Here is a 24,245-nt window from a genome sequence, read left to right on the forward strand (position 1 = left end):
AAAATTTTACACTATTCATTATAACCCCATTTGGAGAAACTAATTATTTTAAGCACCAAACAACGAAGTCTTGTCCCAACTAGGAAAGCACATTCTATAATAACAGGTCTTATAATTCAGTGTTAATAGTACCATCATGCTGTTTTATGAGGCAATTACTCAGTTCCTAAGCAAATAAAAAGTACAAAACCCAAAGCCCAATAGTTTATCCTGATGAAGGAAACAGATTCTTACACAATAAAATTAACGAAGATAATTCCATTGACACTATCATGACATCACTGTTTGACTGAGTAGGTCAAATAAGGGAGAACTGATGTCTATTTCAATTTTATTCCTAATATACTTAATCCTCCTAGTGCATGAGGACAGGACAGCTACTTTCCCCAGACTGCTGATGCTACACAGGCTTGTTTCTTAAGTGGAATGTTTTATTTCATGCTTCTTCCAAACTGCAGGTTGGATAAACAGGGCAGTAATTTACATCAGGGTCTGAGTATAAAGCCCCCGGGGTGAAGTAGCACTCTCTTCCCCCCTTTCCGACTCCCCCTAGGAGCAGTTCCAAGGCATCTGCTGGTGAGGCTGTGGTGCGGGTTATGGCTCGGACTTCCCTCCCTTCCCTGCTAGAGCTGGGCCAAAGCCCTTTGCCACATGAGCAGCCCCGGTCATCTCAGGGACAAGTGCAGGGATGGAACCCGCTTCTTTTTTTCTCACCCCGAGAGGCAGCGGGAGCAAACAGACTTCAGGGCCTGCCCCTACATACTTGGAGCCTCTCAGAGCTTCCATTAGGCCAGAGAATAGCAAATAATGATCCCCTCCCCCCATCCCACCCACCCCACACAGGACTGAGGTCCTCAGTTCAGGACCTACTTTGGGGTGTAGCTCCTTATGCTCCACGGGGTCCAACCCAGCTGCCAGATTTTGCAGTACTGAGGCTTGAGACTCAGATCCTATTAGCCAGTGTTACTGTACTCCTAGTTCTCACTGCCTCTTGGGGATAACTGCAGGTACTGGGTGGCAGGAGACAGTCGTAATCTGAAACAAAATTCAGGCGTTCCTGGTCTCCTGTCCCTAATACCAAAGACCATCTCAAAGCCAACATATCTAACGGTGACAATTCCAATTTAAGAAAACTTCTGGTGGGTGCCAAGTTAAACAATGGCACTTGCTATTAACAGGAACGCTCTCAAGCACAAATGTCAGGTCCAAATTATGGAGTTAAACTCCAGGCTCTGCCAACTGGGGGCTTAAGGGGATAGAAACTCATGAGGCTTAGAAAGGTCCTATAGATGTAGGATGGGAGAGGAGGGGACTCACACAGAGTCACAAAAACACCCAGAGAAACCACGCCCACTGGCAAAAAGGAGATAATTATTATATTTGCTTTTGAAAACTGTACAGGCAACTTTGGGTAATGCAGCTATTCTATAAAGAAAAAAAGATGCCTGAATCCTTTTTCCCCCCACTACAATGGATTATCTACCTCATAGATATTATAGCGGTTATTGCAGATGACCCGGAGGGGGGCCGGGAGGGGAAGATGGGGGGGAACTGTACATAAAAGAAAGCCAACTATAATATGACAATCACCCAGACAGCAATCAGTGAGAATTTATAAACATCACACACTCCTAATGTCTAAACTCAACCACACTGTTAATCACAGAGGAAACTGAAGAATGAATAAAGTGAATAAAAGCCACCCTGAACTCTGGCACGGAGCCTCACTTCTCCATAACCGAAGCTGTTGATCCTCTTTCCCCTAGGCCACCGGCTTGCTAAAATCCACGGCCTTTTTCTAATCCCTACAGAGTTTTATCAGAGGTAAACCAGACTTTATCCTAAGTGGAATATCAGGTAAAGATTCACGGGGGGGGGGGGGGGGGGGGGGGACAAGCAGCAGACAGTATCTAAATTCTCATTTCTAGGCTCTGTGCACACACATAGAATAGCTTCATTTGCCTGGAATGCAAGAGATATATTGAAAAAAGTAAGTTATCTCGAGACAGGATAGCGCCCGCTATTTAGCAAGGCAACTGCCAAGCTGGCCTTTAAAATTATCACGGGATACAAACAATTTAGTGCCACAGACTGAAGAAAGGACAAGAGAAAAAGCAAGAAGGGGATTTATAAAAGAATGAAAAGCACGGATGCAAAACGTAAAACTTAGGATCCATACTAGTATCTTTTTGGTCATTTCCCAGTGATGGGTGCAGGGCAAAGAGAAGTAGAGAGTTTTCCCAATACCAGTGCCAAGTCAAGTATTCAGGTCATAAACTGGGAAAACCACACCTCCCGAACCATTGACAGTTAAAGACTGAGTGGAGCCAGAAGGCTAGGAAGGCTTGCTAGGCATCAATCATTCGATCAATCAGCTCCTGAAAAGTGAGTCTCCACTGTTTTGACTGGTAACCCAAACAAACAGTACAGGTCCTCCAGTTAAGCAGGTGTGCCTCAACCCCACCGCTTGGAGGAGGCAAACCAGACACCTGACAACTTTGTAAATGGAAGGAAGACATGAAGCAATAAACGTGGAAGGCCTATTACACCGACAGTTAACTCGGGAGACCAAAACGTACTCTATTCGTAATGACTGCGGATGGAAAGGACACATCTCCTTCATGATAGAGCAGGCTGGCCACAACTTTATTTTTTTCTTAGGGATGTGGGGCTATGGTTTATGACAATACCGTGTACACATCACAAGGTGAGGTGTTAAGGACATACAGAAGCATTCAGACCTGATACATCCAGAGATACTCAGCCCTACTTTGAGATCTTATGTGTAATTTTTGTTTTATTTCCCCCCTTTCTCATTAGGGCAATACCGTAAACCACATCCCCTCGCGTTTCAGGACCATATCCTAAATGTGCTGCCTTACATCTTCCCTGGGCTAAGAAGCCAGATTGCTAGTCATGTACACACACGGAAGAGGAATGATCCCTGTGGGGTCACTGAAGCTCCCCTACGTGCTTTCAACCATCTTCCTTGATCATTTGCTGATTATCAGCTCTAAGGGAAGCTGAGTGGCCAGATGGGTAATCCCTGGAAAACTGAGCTATGACTGTTTTTTGTTATAGTCAGAAAGTCTCGGGAGAAACCACCCTGACAAGACCCTTATTTTCCTGGTCTGGGTTCCTTCTCCTCTAGACAGATGTGTATCTGAGCTGGCCAAATGGATCCCAGAACTCATGTATTTTATTCAAGGCTGTACCACAGTCACATTGTCCCCCTCGCACACAACCGAGTTCTTGCAAGGACCCCCTTCTTTAGACCCCACTAGCCTTCACACATGAAGAATAAACATGGGCCGTAAAACTAACACGGATTAAAAAATGGAAAATAGACGACCCCTACTACAATGCTTTTTTTCCCCTCATTCTCTGAACTTTTTTATCCTCCCCACCACTACCACCTACAGAGCTCCTATTCTTCATTTTGTTCTTTATACCCATACTTCCATTTCAAAGAATTTGGTAACAACCACAGGCCTTCACAACCTCTCCCCCTAACCACACATCCGAACACTAAAACCACAAATGCTTCATGCCCAGTCCGTTCTAGTCTTGACTGACAGGGTGGGACGCCACGTGAGCACTTGTGGTTACCTTCCCCCTCTCCTACAAGAGCAAGTCCTTTGCCATCTCCGTTACCTGCTAGCAAGGCCCAGCATTAAGAGAAGACATCCCGAGCTAAGGGCAGGCAGGGGTGGGGGCTGGGCCCTCTGAGAAACAAAATGAACAGATCCTCACTGTTAGTAAGACATTTAACTCCGTCCAAATATGCCCCAAAGCTTTTAAAGAACACCTTATTTTAAAAGACTGTTACAAAAGGTCTTCAGTTTTTACATTACTCTAGGCAACTGGCTTATTACTTTTTCCTCGTATTTTGCTTCCCCTACTCCAAGTCTAAAAAGGTTTTCCATGGTATTTTGGCCCGAGCCTATACCAAGAAACATACTGGCCAAATTCATGAAAAACCTGATTCTCAGGAGAGAACCGCAGATCCATTTCCAAAGGCCAGAGAAAGCAATTATATACCAGGAAGCTTTTCTAACTTGAAAAAACCAAAGCCCTAATCACTGCTAGGAGAGTTTTAAGTCACTGGACCTGGCCTTCAAATTAGTAACAAAATGTCCCGGTCCCTCACTCCGTGGGCCAATGACCCAAATTTCCTTACATTAATTCAAGATGTGAATTAGCAGTACAGTACCCAAATTAGTTTCAGATGACAAGAGAAAAAGAAACGTTAACACCACCAAAAGGAACAAAGTATAACCATCAGAACCGAACAGGCCAGCCCAGCTGCACGCAAACGAGGGGACTCTCCCTGTTAAATCTCAACTCAGCACTGAGGCACAGGCTCCCCAGCTCGCTTTACGCACACTGTGATGTGGTTTTTGACTGACTTCTAGACTATCCCAGGGAAGTGTCTAAAAAGGCAGATGCAGGAAGAATGCATCTGATCTGTGTTAACTTTTTGCTTCCCTTCTGCAGTTTAAAATGCACTTTCCGAAACCAAACGGGTTCCTTGACGAAAGGGAAATTGATGGGAACCCATCGATTACAGGAAGCTTTTATATAGCGACTGGACGAATAAATAATCTAATAAATATTAATTATCTTTAAAATTCATACCAAAGATAACCGGGATTCCATAACGTTTGTGCGTTTTCCAACAAAATACACCGTGAACCAATCCCATTTGCATAATCTAAACAGCAGGTGAACATTTTGCTGGCAGCATGCTGGTTCTACAGCCTGAGAAAAATACCATCATGGGCACATTAGCAAAATCAAAGATTGATTCACACTTCAAGAAAATTTCCTTCTCGACTAAAAATATCAATTGATTTCTAATAGCGAGAAGCTATTGTGGGCTTGGTTTCAGAAAACTGTCACAAACGTATCAGGTAAAGGTTCTAGCGATTTATATAATAGTAGTAAGGGGGAAAAAAACTTTTTCCTGTTGCAAAGGCAAAAACAAAACAAAACAGAACAACCCAGCAGTAGTCAGAAAGACAACAGGACAAACTTCTCAATCAGAGAAACCAGGGGTTTTGCTTTGCTGGGTTATGTATGGGGCACAGGGGTTTGAGAGGTTACTGAGAAATTACTGTATTCTCTTTTAAAACAATGTAACTATTAGGCAGCTAATGCTTTATGAGTGATTACAAGTTTCTAAATGGCTTCCAACATAAAACTTATAAGTCTAATAAAAATTTATTATGACAAACGTTTGTGCAGCTGATTTGCACTTGTTTGCACCACAGCTGTAGGAACAAATAAAAATGCAGAAAAGTCAAATTTTGACAAGAGAATCACAGAGCATAGAAAAAAAGAAACAATAACTATGTTCCTGAACCTCCTCTCATAGCCATGGCCTTTATGCACGTATGCCAACAGGCAAGAAGACTGACAGCTCCCTAATGTGTGGTCTTCCTTTGTAAGCTCTATGAGCAAGATTTAGAAAGACAAGGGGCGGGGGGATGGAGAAATGAGGAGAGAGAAGGAAAAGTTAGCTGTACACATTCCTACAACCACTGTAATGTCGCCATTATCGTTTGCTATTTTATTCTCCTCCTCAAAAAACTCTTTCCCTAGTGCTCCACACTGGGTTTAAAATACCTTGACTGGTATTTCAAGACCTAGAAACTGAAAATGCCTGTCATTTCTGGCCTTCTGAGCAAAACTAGAAACAGCTTTCTAATGATAACTATGGAAACACCAACAGCAACATGAGGGGGAGAAAAGGATTCAAACAAAATACTGTGCAATCATCTTTACCTCTGAAATTGAGAAAAATCTGCTCAATCAACACACATCTGTTTTAAACACTTGCCCACGACAATGAGAGCAGAGCTTTTCTTTCCCTTCCCAGCAACATGAAACCAGTGCCCTGCGCCTGGCTCTGCCCATGCAGGTTAGCCTGTGGCCATTTATGAACCTGGACACAAGAAAACTGGGGTGGTTTTAGTGCTTTTGCTTGCACTCACCTCTCCCATACTCTGTGAGCTGGGAAGGTGCTTGGGTACAGGTAAACATACTCTTCTCTCTTTTTGGGGTTTTTTTTTTTAATAAATCAAATTATTAAAAAAAAAAAAAAAGACATGGAGAGGGACTAAAGAATTTGATCAGATTTTTCACAGCCCCTCTGCAATCAAGAGCTCAAAGGACTAGTGAATTGTAGTAAACAGCATTACAGTAGAGCGACCCCAGGACTGAGTATTGCAAAATCTGAGTTTTAATCCAGGGTTTGACCATTTACTCTGAATTTGACTTAATTTCTCCTTTTATAAAATGACAAGATTAGAGATTAGCCTTTAAGGTTCCTTTCTGCTCTTAACAGACCATGTTTCAAACACCATTGCCAACTTAATACACATTAAACTCAAGCTAGGAAAAGTTTACTCAAACTCTGAAAACCTATAGTTACTCTTACTTATAAAAGTAGAACCTGAGCCTTCTGCATAAAAGAGAGGAAGAATCTAAGTAAATGTTGGAAAAAGAATGTATTGAGCAAATAGTGATGGTAATCACTGTGTTTTTATGCCAATGAAATCTAATTTTACAGCTGAGTTCCACACAGCTGTGGAAGAAAGACTCTTGCCATGGCTTGCCACTTGAATGAAAGAAGGAGTGGTGATAACTGCTCATGCAGAAAAACCTCTTGAGACATGAGCAGTACCTGGAGGTATGCACCCAGCTGGTCGGTTGAGGCACAAATTGTCTGGAATTTGTCTTCTTGTCTGATATGGGTTCATTAGCGAAGTTAAATCACAGTTGTCTAAAAAAGTTCTCAACCTTAAAAACACTCTTGCTTTTTGCATCCAATTATAAACACAGGATATTTAGGTACAGCGTTTAAATCCACAAAAGAAATCCTAGGAAATCGAGTTTGGATTCAAAACACCACCATGTTGCTGCTGCCCCAGATTAGAATATATAATGGTTTATGCGACAAATAAAAAAGAATTGTCCATGGTGGTCTGGGGAACAAGGAGGGATACCAAGTAATCTAATGTAGGCCCTGCCTTCAAGAGTACCTAGATGCTTTTTCTGTGTGCTTTTAATTTGCTTTGTTTAAATGGCAAAGCATAGCCATGTCCGAACTCAAATTTACTATACAGAAGGCACTGTTTTAGTGGGGGCGGGGAGAGAGGTGTCTATGTATCTAAGGATTATATGTAAACATTAGAGTCATCTGAGACTACTTTTATAATTCTCCATAAATATTGCTTCCATAGCACCCAATTCCCAAGATGTCCCAAATCTTTAAGGAAACCTAAAACCTGAAGGGGAAAAAAATTATGTCATGTATATTTACAATCTCTGGACCTGAGATCCATATCCATGTATATATAAGTAACAACTTGGTTCTGCAAATATTAACTAAAAGGAAAAAGGGCCGACCTACCAAAAACAAAACAAAAAAAAACAGTTGACCAAATGTTTGTTTGCTTTGTTCATTGTTTTTAGATGATGTTTAAAGAAGTTTACAGGTGTAATTAGACATTTTTACTAGAACACCTCAACTCTAGCTACAGTCCTCACAATAAATCTGACATCCCAAGGATAGTCTAGCACCTACAAGGAAACATTCCAAAGCTATGAGCTCTTTTTTACACATATATCTAAGCTAATTTTCTCATATACTTTAGCCATGGATGAGAATAACTGAAAATATGTATTTTCAATGACATTTGGACTGTGCGGTCATTTCTTTATATCCCTTTCTGCAGAACTTTGAAGGAAAGTCTCGAAAACTACAGGCCAAGAATGGAAAGGTCATTTCTCAAGGCCCCTTCAGTTCCAGGCCTCACTCCCCTCCCCCCACAGCCCCACCCATCTATCTCCCAGCTGCCAGAGAAGGTAGAAAGAGATGAGAGGGAAGTCAAAGACATGCTCCCCTCCCCAGGACCAGAATCTCACTCCCCACCCAGCTCTGGGGCACGACCACCTGCCTGGAACCCCCACAGCACTGCCTGTCATCTGTGGTACTCCTGCACAGGTTCTCTGCGTCTCAGTTTCTTCGTCTGTAATATGGGTTCCTTAACACAACTTCTATATTCTCCTTAAAAAAAAAAAAAAAAAATGTACCTTTACTACTCTGTTTTCAGATACATATCATGAATTACATTCACTCTTGTGAAACCACTGAGTATCTAACAGCCATGCCTAACACCTTTTATTTGGGGGGAAATGTATGTTACACGCACCAAACCACTGACTGCTTTCTGGAAGACAGAGGAGCTCTGACCAATGCTCTTCCTTCAGCCTCGTGGGGCAAGGGCAGTGGGTGAAGCATCTGTACATTAATGCTCGTCCAGCCTCGTGATTTCCACCTGAAGTAGGAGGCGTTCTCCTTTGCCAGATGCATCAGCCAGTGAGTACTCAGCCCAAGGGGACTCAAACAGAAAGCGACCGTAGGAGTCATTGCTCTCTTAGCCAGCTGGTTAGAATATTCAAGAATCTCACAACCAACACAGAACTGGAAAAGCCAATGAAGAATTCATAGGTCTTAAAAATTAGATAATGACGGTGTTTCCCAATGTACATCATTGTTGAGTAGTGTTGTGCACCTGCAACTAATAGGCTACTCTGTGTCAATTCTTTTTCCCCCTTTTTTATTTTTATTTTTTTTAAGAGTTTATTTATTCATAGAGACGCAGAGAGAGAGAGAGGCAGAGGCACAGACAGAGGGAGAAGCAAGCTCTATGCAGGGAGCCCGATGTGGGACTAGATCCCAGGTCCCCAGGATCAAACCCCGGGCTGCAGGCGAAGCTAAACCGCTGCACCACCGAGACTGCCCTTCCCCCTTTTTCAAACTGAACAAGCACAGGATACAAAATTCAAAAAGTAACTTTCAAAGACATTTGATGAAAGTACATTTCTCTCCTGTCCATTCAGCTGCTCCCCTACACAAAGGCAACTCTGAGGGTTTTTTTGTGTAACCTTACCCAGATGCAGATTTTAACAATTTTTAAAACCTTTTTAAAGCAACTTAAGGAAGGTTAAGCAAATTCACTGTATTATCATGTAGTCTAGGTGGTTAAAACTTAACCAGGGAGGAACAACAACAACAAAAAACCCCTGCATAAATCAGATTTTAAACTCCTGAAGGGATATCCTCCTCCTCGGTGATTTTTAATGAGATGGGCCCTGACTAAATACAAAAGCAAAATTACTTTCACAAGGGAAGGCAGCTTAGCAAGTTATTGAGGAGGCTGTTAGAACAAGGCCTTTGCTACAAAGGGTCTCAGGATTCCATTATTTTCCATATCTCAAAAGGACTTAATTGAAAAATACCTTCTAGGGGCACCTGGGTGGCTCAGTGGTTTAGCGGCTGCCTTTGGCTCAGGTCATGATCCCAGGTCCTGGGATGGAGCGCCCCCCCCCCCCCCCCCCCGACCCCGCAGGGAGCCTGCTTCTCCCTCTGCCTGTGTCTCTGCCTCTTTCTGTGTCTCTCATGAATAAAGTCTTTATTTTTTTAAAAAAAATCTTCCAAAATAGCATCAAACAAAAGGACCTGAACAAAATTATCATCCATTTGTTGCAACAAATATTTATTGAGCACCCACTATATGCCAGGCACTGAACTAGAATTCTAGGATTCTAGAAATACAAGCATGGGGTTAAACAGCATACAGTGAAACATTATACTCAGTAAATCCACACTGGACACTTCTGATGAAACAACACAAAGTCAACAGACCTCCATGCTCTATGAAACCTTTCATCTGAGATAAGCTCCAGTGTCTAAATTTGGTTTCCCAGCTGTGGCCTCTTTTCTAGTCTTAAGTGTTCCAGAAGATGAATTTGTCTTCAAAACATGCCCCCTACACCTCAATCTTCACTTCTGATCAGCCAGGAGGATACTCAAATTATTTCTTTAATCAGCTCATATAAAATTCAACCGTGCTTGTTTTATAAACTCAGTTTTGTTTACTGATAAAGATGTCATGTAACACATTCATTATAAGGAAAACAATCTGCACCATTAAAATCATTGATGTCTGACTTATTCTTAAATACGTATTTAAAGATTTCTGACATTTCATTACTAACTGTAGATGCTGGTTCAATTTTTTTTTTTTTTAATATGATTCTTTTCTTCACCTCTGTGGGAAGGAGGTGGGTGTCAATGAGAGCACAGTATATGATACACTGAAAATCAGTTTATAAGCAGGGTGTTATTTCTGAAAAAAATCACTACAATTGATGACATTCATATAAGCAGCTTAGTATTTCACTTAATGTGACTGAACATAAAGCAAACACCAGGTGTTTCTTAAACCTTATAATGTACTGAAACAGAAAATTCACATGAAATGACAAACCTTGCATAGAAACAAATTAGCAGGTGTAAAGATTTCTGTAAGAGAACACCTATTTACAATTTCAGAATTAGCCCATTACTATAAAATTTTAATATGAGATAATGCACGCAAACCACATTACTAATTCAAACTAATATTTTAAAAACACAGAAATGTGGAATTCTTTAGGAAAAAAAAAATTTCTTTTCAAGGGGGGTAAAAAAAACCCTGTCACATACCACAGAGCATTAAGGAGGCTGGTTTTAACAGATGAAAAGTAATGACTGGTGTACACACATGGTTTTACATGCAAATGGATGAATCTAAATGTTTGTATGGTGCTTGCCTATATTCTAAATATACCCTGTGAATAATGAGGACATCATTAATTAATATAAGTTGTTAAGAAAATGTAAGGGGCAGGATTCATGTATTTAATGAATATATATCTAGGTTCTGCTCTGTGCAAGATACTTTTAAGCTGAAATCATGCAAATTCTAAATCTGAAGAGTCTGTTAACAGACTTCAAAATTTTCCCAACAAAAAAAAATTTAAATTTCAACTCTGATACAAAAGCCGTGTTCTCAAATTTTCATATTTCCCCATCTGAAAATGCATGAAAAACACACCATTAATTCCATTAATGTGACTGAAGAACTCAGAGGAACAGAGAAGGAAAAAGACAAATAACATTTTAGAGTTAGTAATAGTTAGGATCTCACAAACCTCACAAAAGGGTCTTAGGAATGCCCAAGATCCCCCACGCCACACTTTGAGAACCAATGCATCAAACCAAGCTGCTCAGATGTAAAAAGAAGAAAACTTAAATTCACTGTCTAGTAGACAGGGATGGCTGTCCTTATTGTATATTCTGTACATCCACAATTCACCTGACAGAGTCTGAACAAGAAACATATTAACACAAATGAAGAGCTATCCAAATTCTAGCATGGATTTCTCACTCTACGACTTCATGTTACATTCTTTAAAGCACTTTGGTGAGACAAATTCATTTGGTAAAATCTTGAAGGAAGAGCAGTAGGCTGGAGGGATAAGAAGATGGAGTCAAGGGCCAGGTCCTCCCCTGCAGGGACAGTTCACAAAGCTAGAGTTCAGGAAGAGGGTAGGACCTGACTCCAATAAATCCAGGTCCACTAGATGGAACTCCCATTCAAACTCCCCTGATCAGACTCACGCCCTGCATTCAAAGCAAATGATCAACTCACACCACAATTATGGAGGACCTGATGGACCAATGCCCAGGTCACGCATCAGCGCCAGCACGCTAGCTTATTAGTTCATTGACCGGCTGGTCTGCTTCACAAGGAGGCTGGTAAAGGGTATATCCTACTGGAAAAATGGTTATTCTTTCCAATGGAGAAGTAAAGTATGGGACCACCGAGTTGAGAGTCCCTTAAAGAAATCCCTGGAATTGTGGCAATAGTTGTAAGAATAACAGCCAAGGCAACCATGATGTGTGCATCTTAAGTCCAGTTTAGAGAAAATAACCATCATTTTGATCTTGGACTTTTCAATGGAGCTGTGAAAATACCCATGAGTTTCCTCAGTTTTCCTCTGGGGCTTGTGCAATAATGATTGATCTTGATGAATTTTTTATGATTGCAAATGAGCTACACTGGAGCCTGTTAAAGGAGGTCCCTGATATTTAAGGGAGAGTTTTCTGTGTTTAATATTTGTTTTCTTTTTAATTTTATTTATCTAACTTTATTAGAGATTGTAATATCCCCACTTTTGATAGAACCTGTATATTCACAGTTCTCAAGTCCTCATCAAGAATCACTGCTCTGGAATATGGTGGGATAAGATGCAAGAACAAAGCAGTTGCATTGAGTTTAGTTTTGTTTGATTAATAAAAGTTTAAATGGTTAAAAAAAAAAAAATCAAGTCCAAGGAACAAAGACAAAAAAAACTGTGTTGCCGTTCCTCAGGAAGAATCATACCCGCTCTAATCTCTAGACCTTCACTTACTGCTCAATGAGCCCATCCTAAACCCAGACTACTTGATCTAGTATTTTCTGGGGTCAATAACTTATTTTCTTTTGCCATGGCCTATTCCGTCTTTCATCAAAGAATCAAAAAAAAAAAAAAAAGTTTTCTGTTGCCTACGTAGAACTCTTAAAACAAGAAATTCAAGTTTCAAATACAGACAAGTCAGCCAGACTGTGAAATTCATCTCCTAGAGCAACAAATTAGCAAAATTAAAATATGGCACAGCTAATTGATTTGCATTCAACAAACAATACCCCATAGGAGGCTTCCCTTTTATTTTTAAAAATAGATTTAACGGGCATATTCATTTTCCACTGGCCACTATAAATAAATGGAACTCCAAAATATCTTTCTTTGCGAGGGCGGGCCTCCTGGCCAGTCACTGTTAGCCTGACCCAGAGTGGAATGTGTATTTACACTGCGGAGAGGCAGCATTGTGTGCTGGTGGGAAACCACTTCTCACAGACCTCCCATTCCACCGAGGCTCCACAATAGGTACTCACACAGGAAGCAGGCCTTGCTGAGAGCACCTCTGGCTGGTCCAGGGACAACTTTCACAGGGCAGCAGGTCGGTGAACCGCTGTGAATGCCATGGTCACAGGCCCTGACTGCTACACTTCCAGGTCCGCAAAGCTAGTGTGGTCCACAACCACAGGCCAGAGTCCTTCCCAGGGTGAAACTGAAAATTGCCAACCATTGCATTTCATTCTTATAGCTAACGTCTCAGGATATCACTTTGTTTAAAAAAAAAAAAAAAAAAAAACTCACAAAACCATAATATTCCTTTTCTCAAATACACTGTAAAATACTCTAAGCATCTACTACTTTGCAAAGGCCTATGAAAAGTGTTTATACTGAGTATGTGATTTAAAATACCAAAACTTCAAAAATCACTTATCTCCACTGAAAATTATGCTTCCTTAAATATTGATTTTCTTTTTTTTAACTGCAGAGGAAAAAATAATTATTTAATTCTTCGCAGAAAAGCAGGCATGGTCAACATCAATCAATAATGACTTCCGGGGCCGCCTGGGTGGCTCAGTCGGTTAAGTGTCTGCCTTCATTCAGCTCAGGTCATAATCCCAGGGTCTTGGGATCTTGCAAGCCCTGTGTAGGGCTCCCTTTTCAGCAAGGAGTTGGCTTCTCCCTCTCTCTCTGTCCCTCCCCTAGCTCATGTGTGTGGGCACTCTCTCTCAAATAATGAAAATCTTAAAAAAAAAAAAAAAAAAAAAAGGAGGGGGGATCCCTGGATGGCTCAGAGGTTTAGCGCCTGCCTTTGGCCCAGGGCACGATCCTGGAGTCCTGGGATCGAGTCCTGCATCGGGCTCCCTGCATGGAGCCTGCTTCTCCCTCTGCCTGTGTCTCTGCCTCTCTCTCGCTCTCTCAAATAAATAAATAAATAAATAAATAAATAAATAAATAAATAAATAAATCTATCTATCTATCTATCTATCTTAAAAAAAAAAAAAAAAAGACTTCTGCACACATATGTGAGGGAATAATGGTGACCACGTATATACTCCATCAAATCCACCAAATGGTAGCTAAAAAAATACTTAATAAGTAGGCTTTGCCAGTTCAATACTAAACTACTGAACTACTGCTAATTCTCTTTCCTCCCCACTTAACACCATGTAAAAAACACAACCTGGTTCTTTCAAAACTGTGTTCATTAAATCCTCAATGCCCCAGTTTCTCAACCTGCAAAAGGGAGGTAACAGCTGTTTCCTACAGTAATATTTTTAGGCTATTAAATAATTTAATGATATTGGGCAAAGGGCAACTCTTCTGGATGGTTTTTCTCATTTCTCTAATTAAAGGACTGAACTCCACGATCAAGGTCCCTGCCAGCTCGAATAATCTATCAATTTGGGTCCAGCAACAAAGAATATCACAATTAACACATACCTGGATTTATTGGAAGTGTTAATACTTAAGGCAGCCACCGTAAAAATAAAAGGTATCTGCACTCATGCCAACCATAAATAATACCACTTACTAGCCACAGGAAGTCACTTTTACAAAACAGAACCAGAAATACTGCGAGAAAATGCTCACAACACAATGTTTAGTGACAGACACCTAGTCAGAATATGTATGTATATCCAATTGTTTAAGACACCTGAAATGAAACAGAATCAAAATGTTAACAATGGTTAACCTACATGGATAATGAGATGAGTGATATTTTTTCCTTTGTACTTACTATAATTTTTAAAGTATCCTACCATGAGCAACTGTAATTTTTATTGTGATAAAAGGTAACTTTTGGTAACTTGATAGAATTCCATTTATTTTATTCCGTATGATGGTTTAAATTTTTGTAATGAAAATAGTATCAGGGCACCTGGGTGGCTCAGAGGTTGAGCATTTGCCTTCAGCTCAGGGCGTGACCCTGGGGTCCTGGGATTGAGTCCTGCTTTGGGCTCCCTGTGGAGAGCCTGCTTCTCCCTCTGCCTGTGTGTGTGTCTCGTGAATAAATAAAATCTTTTAAAAAAGGGGGGGGGGGGGGAGAAAGAAAAGAAAAAAGAAAGAAAAAAATATTTTCAAATCATTGCCCAACAAAGCGAAGACCTAAGGGATGAGTTTATCTCAGTCTCACAGAACTGGTTTCCACCCTAACTCTGGACCTAACCCTAACTCTGGGACACAACCAAGGGAAGAACATCTATGGTTAAGTAACAGATTTGGTAACATTAACAAAACCAGCCCTCAGGTCATGCTTGCTACATAATCCCTAGATTAGGCATGCTCACCAGGACCAACCCAAACAGTTTTGTTGGCTTTTTTTTTTTTTTTTTTTTTTTTAATATGGGGAGTAGGGAAAAGGCAGGTTCCCCAACCTTCCTTTTTTTCAGATAACAAGCACTCCAAAGAATCCTCTTCCAACTGCCAAAACAAATCAAACTTTCTGGGTGGAGAACTCTCTGTCAATCAAGTGAGACTCAGCAAAGATAAACTAATAATAGAAATCTGTTACATACTTACTTAGCTGTGCTAACTATGCTAGTCCTTAACTAGCACAAAGGATTTCAAAAACCCTGGCTCTGAGAAGTACAGGGTGGAGTCAGAGAGCTCCCTCCGGGTTGGCAGGCCTCCTACTCAGTGGAAAAGTAACTACCCACTCCTATCTTTGTGGGTTCTCTCCACCGCACCCTCCCTCATGTGAAACCTTCTAAAAATATTTGTCCCATATTTTCATTCCCTCATCCCCATATATTATAACATATAACACATGTTCACTCTAGGAATCTGGAACTACAGAAAAGTAGGAAGAAAGTTTCGATGCTTCAGAATCCTATCACCCAGAAACATCCACTGTTAAAATGGTGATGTAGTTCATTTTCAGCTTTTTTCTACTCCCATGAAATGTATACAGTTCGATGGCTATGATCTACCCAGTACAGATCAATCTGCCTATTTTTCACTTGATACTTCATGATCACAACAGTGACATTGACAACTTTAAAAAATAAAGAACTGGTTCCTAAAAAACACATTTTCAGAGATAGTGACAAAATCCTCTTCTAAAAAAAAAAAAAAATCGTCTTCTAGGGTCCTTGACCTTGGCAGAAAGACAGGAGAGGGAAAACATATTTAGTCCATACACCCAACGTGCACCTAACCCAGTGTGCAGCCAGAGGCTCAACTTCCTCCTAGAAGGTATCAGGTCACAAGGACATAATGCTCTTAGATTGTGTGCAAGTATTCAACAAGAATTATGAAGTGAATGATCCCCACGAATTACTGTGAATTCAATTTGCTTCCATGCTTATATACATTTAAGTTTCTAAAGAGTCAAGTCTTATTCTCTACTTCCTAAGAGCTACAGGATGTTTCATGTTACCTGTGCAGGACACTTCCTTCACAACTATAAACCTACCCTGTCCTCTCAGCAGAACGTATACACTAGGAATCAAGGTCAACTGCACTATGCCCCCAAAACACTTACCCCTGAGCATCTAGGTGTAGGGTGCCAGAAAAATTATTAACAAGAGAATCAAACTGGCCAAGACTCTGATGTGATGTAAAATATTTTAAAGTATTAAGTCTGAACACATATATCACAGCAAAGAATACTGAAAAGTTGGAAACGCTCTCAATCATACAACAGAACACTAATTTTAAATGCTGCAGAAATGAATCTGTTAACAAAAGGAAGACGTTCACAACCCACTGTTATTTCTTTAGGGAAATAACACCATAAGGGCATCACATAGTAAATAAAAGGTCTATGCCGTGGCCTTGTTTTTTGCGAAACTAGGAATATGTTTATTTTTTACAGAAAAAAAAAAATAGAAGAATATACCCTAAAGTGTTCACAGTGGTTATGGTGAGAAGGCAGGATGAAGAACTGTTTTATTGACATGTTCAGATTTTTTTTTTTTAATGATGCTTTTGTTGGGAGTAGGAACAGAAGTGTATAGAATACAGAGCATCTTAGGGGTAATCACATTCTATCTGTCAAAGAATCTACTGGAAAAATGAGAAACGGATCATGGATATCTGGTCAATGACAATCCTATTACACAAAACAACAGCTCTACGACTTCCTGATCAGGGCCTCGAATTGGAACAGCCCCATACTGTAAAGTGCTGCAACAGCTCACAGGTGTGGTTTCCCCCTTCACTGTAGGCACAGCTGGGAGACCAGCAGCCAGGCCGAGGGCTGTGAACCTCCTAGAAGCTATTCTCAGTTTCAAGAGATCAGAGAATTCTAAGTCTAAAAAGGAACCCTGAAAAGTTCAGTTCTGACTCAGACTTGTACAATATCCAAACATCTCTAACAGAGCAGAGGCTTGAAAATATCATCACCCCCCAACCTTTTTTTTTATTACACGCTATCCCCTTCAGTTAGTGATCCCAGGATATCCTCTCCCAAACAGTAAAAATACAGTCCTTTGGAATAACAGGATGATGGGAATAGATAAGGTCAGAATTAGACAGAATGGTGTCTGAGTCAGTGAAAAACATAAACTGTTGATTATTTTCAAGTCACCGCTATTAAAAGGATTCTTCCTTTGATGTATGTTATCCCTCACCCTTCCTTTCCATTACTACCACAAGCATAAGCACCCTCACTGAGGAATTACATCACTTCTAGATTTCTGGAAGCGTCGGAGACCAACTCATCCTGCCCATCGTCTCTCTAGGGCCCCTCCCCCATCTGGTCCTCCGGCACACACAGACTCTGGAATTCACTTCTGGAACATCACCGGCACTACGTCACTGCTCGCTCAAACCCAGGGATTCCTCAAGCAGAGGCCAGAGCAGCACTCGCAGGGGAGGAGCAATGGGGGGACCTCACTGTAGGAGACGCCGATCCACAGCACTAACCACCAGGGTCATGTTTCTCCAAGTGTGAAGCAGGAACCCTGTGGCCCAATCAAGTGAGGAGCTCGCTAAGGAATGGAGCTTCCTCACAATCGCCTGTACGGGCATTATTCACAGGAGCCAACCAAGGAGAGACCACCCAAACATGTCAACCTTAGAGTAAATGAAATGGGGTACATCCATACATTAGAATATGCTTTGGTGATCAAAAGAAATGAAGTACTGACACATGCTACAACGTACACCTTAAAAATAGTGTGCTAAGGGGCTTGCCTATGGTCTTGCCATAGTTTGCGTGACCCAGACTGCAATTCTCTGCTATTCCCCCCCCCAAAAAAACCATTTTTGTGAGCAGGGGAGTGTTCTAAGTGAAAAAGGCCAGTCACAAAAGGTCACATACTATGTGATTTCCTTTGATTTTTTTTTTCTTAAGATTTTATTTATTCATGAGAGACACAGAGGCAGAGACACAGGCAGAGGGAGAAGCAGGCTCCCTGCGGGTAGCCCAATGCAGGACTCGATCCCAGGACCCCAGGGTCACGACCTGAGCCAGAGGCGGATGCTCAGCCACTAAGCCACCCAGGTGTCCTGTGTGATTTCCTTCATACAAAATGTCCAAAATAGGTGAACTTCTAGAAACAGAAAGTAGATTGGTGGCTGCCTGGGGCCACTGGGTATGGGAGTAGAGTCGGGAATGACAGCTAACTGGTAGGACAGGCTTTCTTTTAGAAGGTACAAAAATGTTCTAGAACAACTACCTGGAATAGTGGTGATGGCTGTATAATCCTATGAATATGCTTTTAAAATACCGAATTTTACATCCTGAATGAGTAAACAGTATGGCATACGAATTACACCTCAATACAATTGTTTAAAAATACAGATCCCTCAGCTCCACCACAGAGCAGAATCTCTGGAGGGAGGCCGGGATACCTGCCCTCTATCAAGGGTAGAGGCTGTCCCCAGCCTCCCCAGAGAAGTCCTAAAGGCACTAAAGTTGACACTGCCTCAGCTTTTCTCCAAAAAATCTGTGGATTCTGTACCTCAAAGATGGGTCTCAGGCCCACAAGATCTGCCGCAGTCACCGTCCCGCATAAACCCACGTCACACGCACCTGCACAACCAGCCCTCCCACCCCGGACTCCCCCCAGCAGCAGCTGCTGGGCCACAGCTCCTTACTGTCCTCCAGGGACATCCAAGCGACCTTAGCCGCAAGTACCCCCAGCTACCACAGGGTCACTCCAGGTCACAAGACCTCTGCTGAGGGCACTGGGGCATTCGGACCTGGGGGGGGGGGGGTGAGGAGTGTGATGGGCTACAGGACTCTCCCCCATGTCCGACAGCTTGAGGCTCCTCCGAGGAGACACTCAAGAGAAATTCTAGACAAGCGGGCTGTCTTCCAGTTTACTGGTTAAATCCACACTGTGTCTTGTGCAACTTTTCGCCCTACTTGGGGAAGTTAAATAGCTTGGGTTTTTTGTTTTGTTTTTATTTTTTAAAGGCTAGAGAAAGTGGACCTGTTAGAGGGTCCTTGGCATTCTGGAATAGGATCTGGCCTATGGAAAGGGCTCAGGTGACCGACGAGGTGACAGCTACCAAGTCCCTCCTGCAGCTCGCCTAGTCACAGGCTCCTGGATGGCTGAGGCATCCATACAGATCTTTGGTGTGGGGAGACCTATAATTTCTGTACGGCTTCTGTGTCACGTATGATGCTTGCCATCCTTTTCCAATACTACCAACCCGGATCAGAAACACCTATAACGTGTTGGTTTTCCTACCAGTAAGGATGGCTTTGAGACAGCATTTGAGAGAAAGTGGTTAAGGTTAGAGGTACATTCCACGGCACGAAATGAACAAAAATAACTGGCCCATCTTGTGAGCAATCTGCCACCTCTTTCTCCCAGGCAGGCTACAGCCATCCATTCCAGCCCTCTCCCCCACAACGCAAGGTCAGTAAACGCCAGGGCGCTCAGTAACATCACTGGAAGCAACACAATTTTGAAAATTGCTCTTCAGTGACTACTCTTATCAAGATGAATAAACACAAATTCCACATGAAAATGTGTGTCAAAAGGCACTGCCTAGTAAGAAACGCCAACCTTTTGAAGAAGTAACTTTTGAATCACATTTTATAGGTCACAGATAAGCATTTTATCTCCAGCAACTAGAGTGACAAAGTTAACTTTGTAAAACTGAACTCCAAGATGGTCCAGAAGAAAGACCCAGGGACACACACACAGAGACATACAGGCACACACGCACACTCTCTCTCTCTCCCAACGAGGAAATCAGTGCTTGATATTACAATGCCATTTCTAAATCTACAAAATACCTCACTTCCATAATTTCTAGTATTTTTTCAGATGCTTGCAAATTAAGAGAGAACATCCACTTCTTCAGATTATACTACTACTGTCTTTTCACATATTATTATATAGATAAAACAGCACTTTAGTAATTCAAATTAATTGAGGAAAGCCCACCTAAATATGTGAAAAGAAGCATCCGCAATAGCAAATTCAAATGCAGCTAACCCCTTCCACTTGGTTTCCAAGTGGAACCCAACCTGCTCTACTTAACAAGACATACTTGGACCTCTAACAACTGCTACTTAAAAATTACTCCCCCCAGTAGTTCAGAAGTTGTATTCTATTCTGTTCCTGCTCCCCAGTTTCCCAGTCCCAGCCTAATTTTGCTAAATTATTTTTCACTCTTCATATACAATGAAGAGATGATCAGGATAGATGAAAAATTAAATTTGCTACATTATCTCCTTACCCAGATTAAACAAGGTAAAGAATGACTTAGTTTCAGATTTGCAAGCTGGGCCCTAAGGAAAGGTATCAATTTATGTTCATAAACCTATCCTGCTGCATGAGAAAGCAAAGTGATAGTAAAAAAACTATCCTGGAGAATCAGGAAACCAGAAGTCCCTGGATTCCACTGAGAACTTTCTCCGTTCCTAGGCACAGATCCTTCTCCAGGTTGGTGAGAGCCCTTGGTTTCTCCTCACGTGCCCACCCCAATTAACTTGGTGCCTGCCTAGAGAACAGTGTTGAGAAAGATTCACTGCACCGGTTTAGTGATAATTGGAGAAGGCTGCCAAGGTCCTGGGATTAAGGATGGAGGAGAACCATGTCACATGTTTGCCACCCATTAGTCAGAAAAAAGCACCACAGACCTCCCACTTAGGTGTTCTCAGCAGATCAAGAGCTGCGGTGCTTTGGGTGTCCAGCGAGAAGCAGTGATAAAGTCTCCGGTCTCTGCCTCTAATTCATTCACCATTTCATGGACAATATTAATATGTGACCATTCAAAAGTGACTAATTCTTTTTTAATGTGAAGCTATGTCCAGTAAGAGTTCAGATGGTGGGTGGGAGGATGGGTGAAATAAAGGGGAGTACAAGGTACAAACTTCCAGTTATAAAACAAGTAAGTGGCAGAGACGTAAAGTCCAGCATTGGGAACATAGTCCGTAAGACTGTAAAAACATTTGGTGAGGATGAAGACTATACTTACCATAGCAATCACTGAGAAATGTACAGAACTGTTGAATCATTATGTCATACACTTGAAACTAATATAACACTCTACCCTAAATACACTTCAATAAAAAAAGTTTTATAACTGTTAAAAAAACAACAACAACAAATTTAGGATTAAACACACCCACTCAACTCATTGACCAAATGGCAGCTGACAGATACCACGACCAGAGCACCACTGCAAATGAATGATATACCTGGAAATCGTATGTGTGACTGAAGTCCTAACTAGTTGAGAGGACCGATCTGGAAATTCATTCCCTCGGCTGTACAAACACATCCTGGGTACCTTACCTACCTGGCACTGGGCAGACATGAAATCCAGCTTTGCGCACTTGGCCAATTATACCTGAGCTAAGATCTCAATAGTAATGAATGGTGAGTGAGAGTTGCAAAGCTCCAGGTTTTGGATCTTTACAGGACAACCTTATTGGAATCTTTTTTTTTTTTTTTAAGTGTTCCAAGATCTTTCTGTCATAGGTATTAGGATATTCCTATGATTGAAATTATGATCTAAAAATCTTACTGCTGAGGGCTTAATAAATCTGATATTCAACTTGCCGGCTACCCCATACCTTCAATCAACTGATGACTCAGTTGTGACTGTCCCGTGGAAATCCTCCGAACTGCCGCAGACAGCTGTGCCACATCGCACTCTGTTTCCAACACTCACTAAGAAAGTTTCCTCACCCCTAATAAATTCTTACCATTTTTTTCCAGGGTTTAAGAAAATCCTGTGGTAAAACATCTTGTCCCAAATTCCTGTTTATACTCCTATAACATATATTCTAAAAGATGTTTTTGCACATTCTTGATTCATATGCTTAACTCAGAAATAAGAATAAAAGAAATCATTTGTTCAAAACTAAGTTTTACTTTGCAGAGTCCTACAGAGATTAATTACTCGCTGTGAGTTTAAACACAAGGAGCATCTGGCTGACGCATTCCATAGAGCATGCAACTCTTGATCTCAGGGTTGTGAGTTCGAGCCCCATGTTGGGTGGAGAGATTACTTAAAAATAAGGATTTTTTTAAAAAATAAATAAAATCAAATAACTCACAGCACAGTGAAAATACTATTTATTCAAAGCTAATCCCATGAAATTCAACAAGTCAAAGCACGTCTTTCCCAGTGCCCCTTCAGTCCATAAGAAAGCTTATTCCCCCCCCCCCACAAAAATAAAAGAAAGAAAGCTTATTTCCCTATCACTTTAATCAGAACCCTGAATATTATTTGGCCATTGTCTATATATCTTATAAGTCTAATTGCTGGATAAGTGAGCAAAAACACTACTTTTTTAAACCTTCTGCATAAGCTGATCATTTTAAATATCACATATATCCTAAGAGAATGCTATGAATCCAAATAAGATCATACTCTCGGACCATGACAGCTATCTTTTTGTACAATTTTTAAAAATCGTTTTTATATGATCAATTACATTTCAAAATATACTCATGAAGATGCAGATCTGTGTAACCTGCTGTATGTACATTATTCTCTTCCAATGTTTTAAAAATATTTCATAAACTCTAGCACTAGATAGCCTGCCTGAACTCTACATGAGATGAGGAAAGAGGATCTGGATGGCAATCCGAAGATCTGGATTTAATTCAAGTTCTATCACGTACACCAGCCCTGTCACTTAGGTTTCTTAAAGCCTGTGTGTATCTGCAACATGATGTGGCTGGACTAGACGAGCTCTGATTCCCTTCTAATTCTAAATTCTGTTTAGATGCCAGTTTCACCAATTTCAGATACATCCTAAGTAAAGGTCTAGTTAGAAGAAATTTTCCCTAGAAAGTACTTTGTTTAGCCATATGTCTTTAAAGAAAAATTACAATAGCTGTACAACACTCATTCGGGTCACACCTTGAATGATAAGCATTTTTAGGCTGCCGGCTTTTCCAGGAACAAGATGAGGCAAGCACTTCTCTGGAGCTAAGCTTCTCATTACTTACTCTAAAATTGAGCGGTTGGTTGATGAATGTTAAAAACTTCAAGATCTGAAGGCAGAAGTGGTATACACTAGACTATCGATCATTTCTTCCTATAGTGCACTGTGTCCTGAAGACCTCTGAATAAGGTCTGCCTACAACTTCAAATTTTCCTGCAGCTTTCACGTGGTATAAGAAGGTCACAAGTACAGAACCGCTTAAATCTTGTAGCCCCCGGCAAATACCAAAGATTCCACATCATATTTTTACATCAGCATTAACTTTTCTGCCATGAGGATTTGATTTCCCTTCTAGCGTGTTACAACCTACACAAATTTCAAAAATGCAACCTTAGCATTTAAAATTTGCAATGAAATTTTTTTAAGTTTGTTTCTAAATCAGCAGCACCTTCAAGATTATCCAATCTATCCCTTATTTTTGAGATTTTCCACTGATGAATGGAAGGGTAAGGTCTCTCGCCTCTCCAATCACTTCAAATTTCTCAACGTATTTTCTACTGAAGTTTATAAAGACAACTTAACCAAGTTATGAGCTCTTTACCACACCCACACAACATACACCAACTCTTGGTTGTTCATCATCCTCCCACCTTCCCCTCCCATACCCCACTCCCATCCATCAGCTTCTATCCTAAACCAGGCAACTACTGAGGCTCTCAGAGAAAACAGGTAATTACCTGTTAATATCAGGAAAGAGCAACAGCACAAGGAAAAGATGACGACATCTAATAATGGTGGTTTACAATACAGGTAAGTTATGTGCCTTAATTAGAAACACATTCCCTAAAAATTTGGAATACGAATCTATCTGTAGTGACTTCCCTAACAAACAAACAAGAGGACTCAAAATTATCCACTACATTCCATTTAGATTCTAGGCTAAGTGTTTTTAACCATGTCATTGCAAAATATTCCTGGGAGTAGAATGGAAGAAAAGTAATTGCAAACCTGAGTAAAAGTAAGGCAAACAGATAAATCCGTATGGAAACAAGAGCCGACTACATGTTATATCAGTTTTGTTTTGTTTTTTTTTTTAAATCCCTCCAGGTAGAAATTTTTAAAGTATATGACCTGGAAC

The 24,245-nt window shown here is 41.0% G+C and overlaps 1 protein-coding gene and 1 pseudogene across 3 annotated transcripts in view; one reads left to right on the top strand and one right to left on the bottom strand.

Moving 5' to 3' along the window:
- FNDC3B (fibronectin type III domain containing 3B) overlaps nt 1-24,245 on the bottom strand; it is a 337,274-nt gene that overhangs the window by 266,414 nt on the left and 46,615 nt on the right. The gene's annotated exons all lie outside the window — the stretch shown is intronic.
- LOC112926684 (replication protein A 14 kDa subunit pseudogene) lies at nt 11,556-11,913 on the top strand (annotated as a pseudogene).

This window comes from Vulpes vulpes, chromosome 3, assembly GCF_048418805.1.
Source record: "Vulpes vulpes isolate BD-2025 chromosome 3, VulVul3, whole genome shotgun sequence".
NCBI lineage: Eukaryota > Metazoa > Chordata > Mammalia > Carnivora > Canidae > Vulpes > Vulpes vulpes.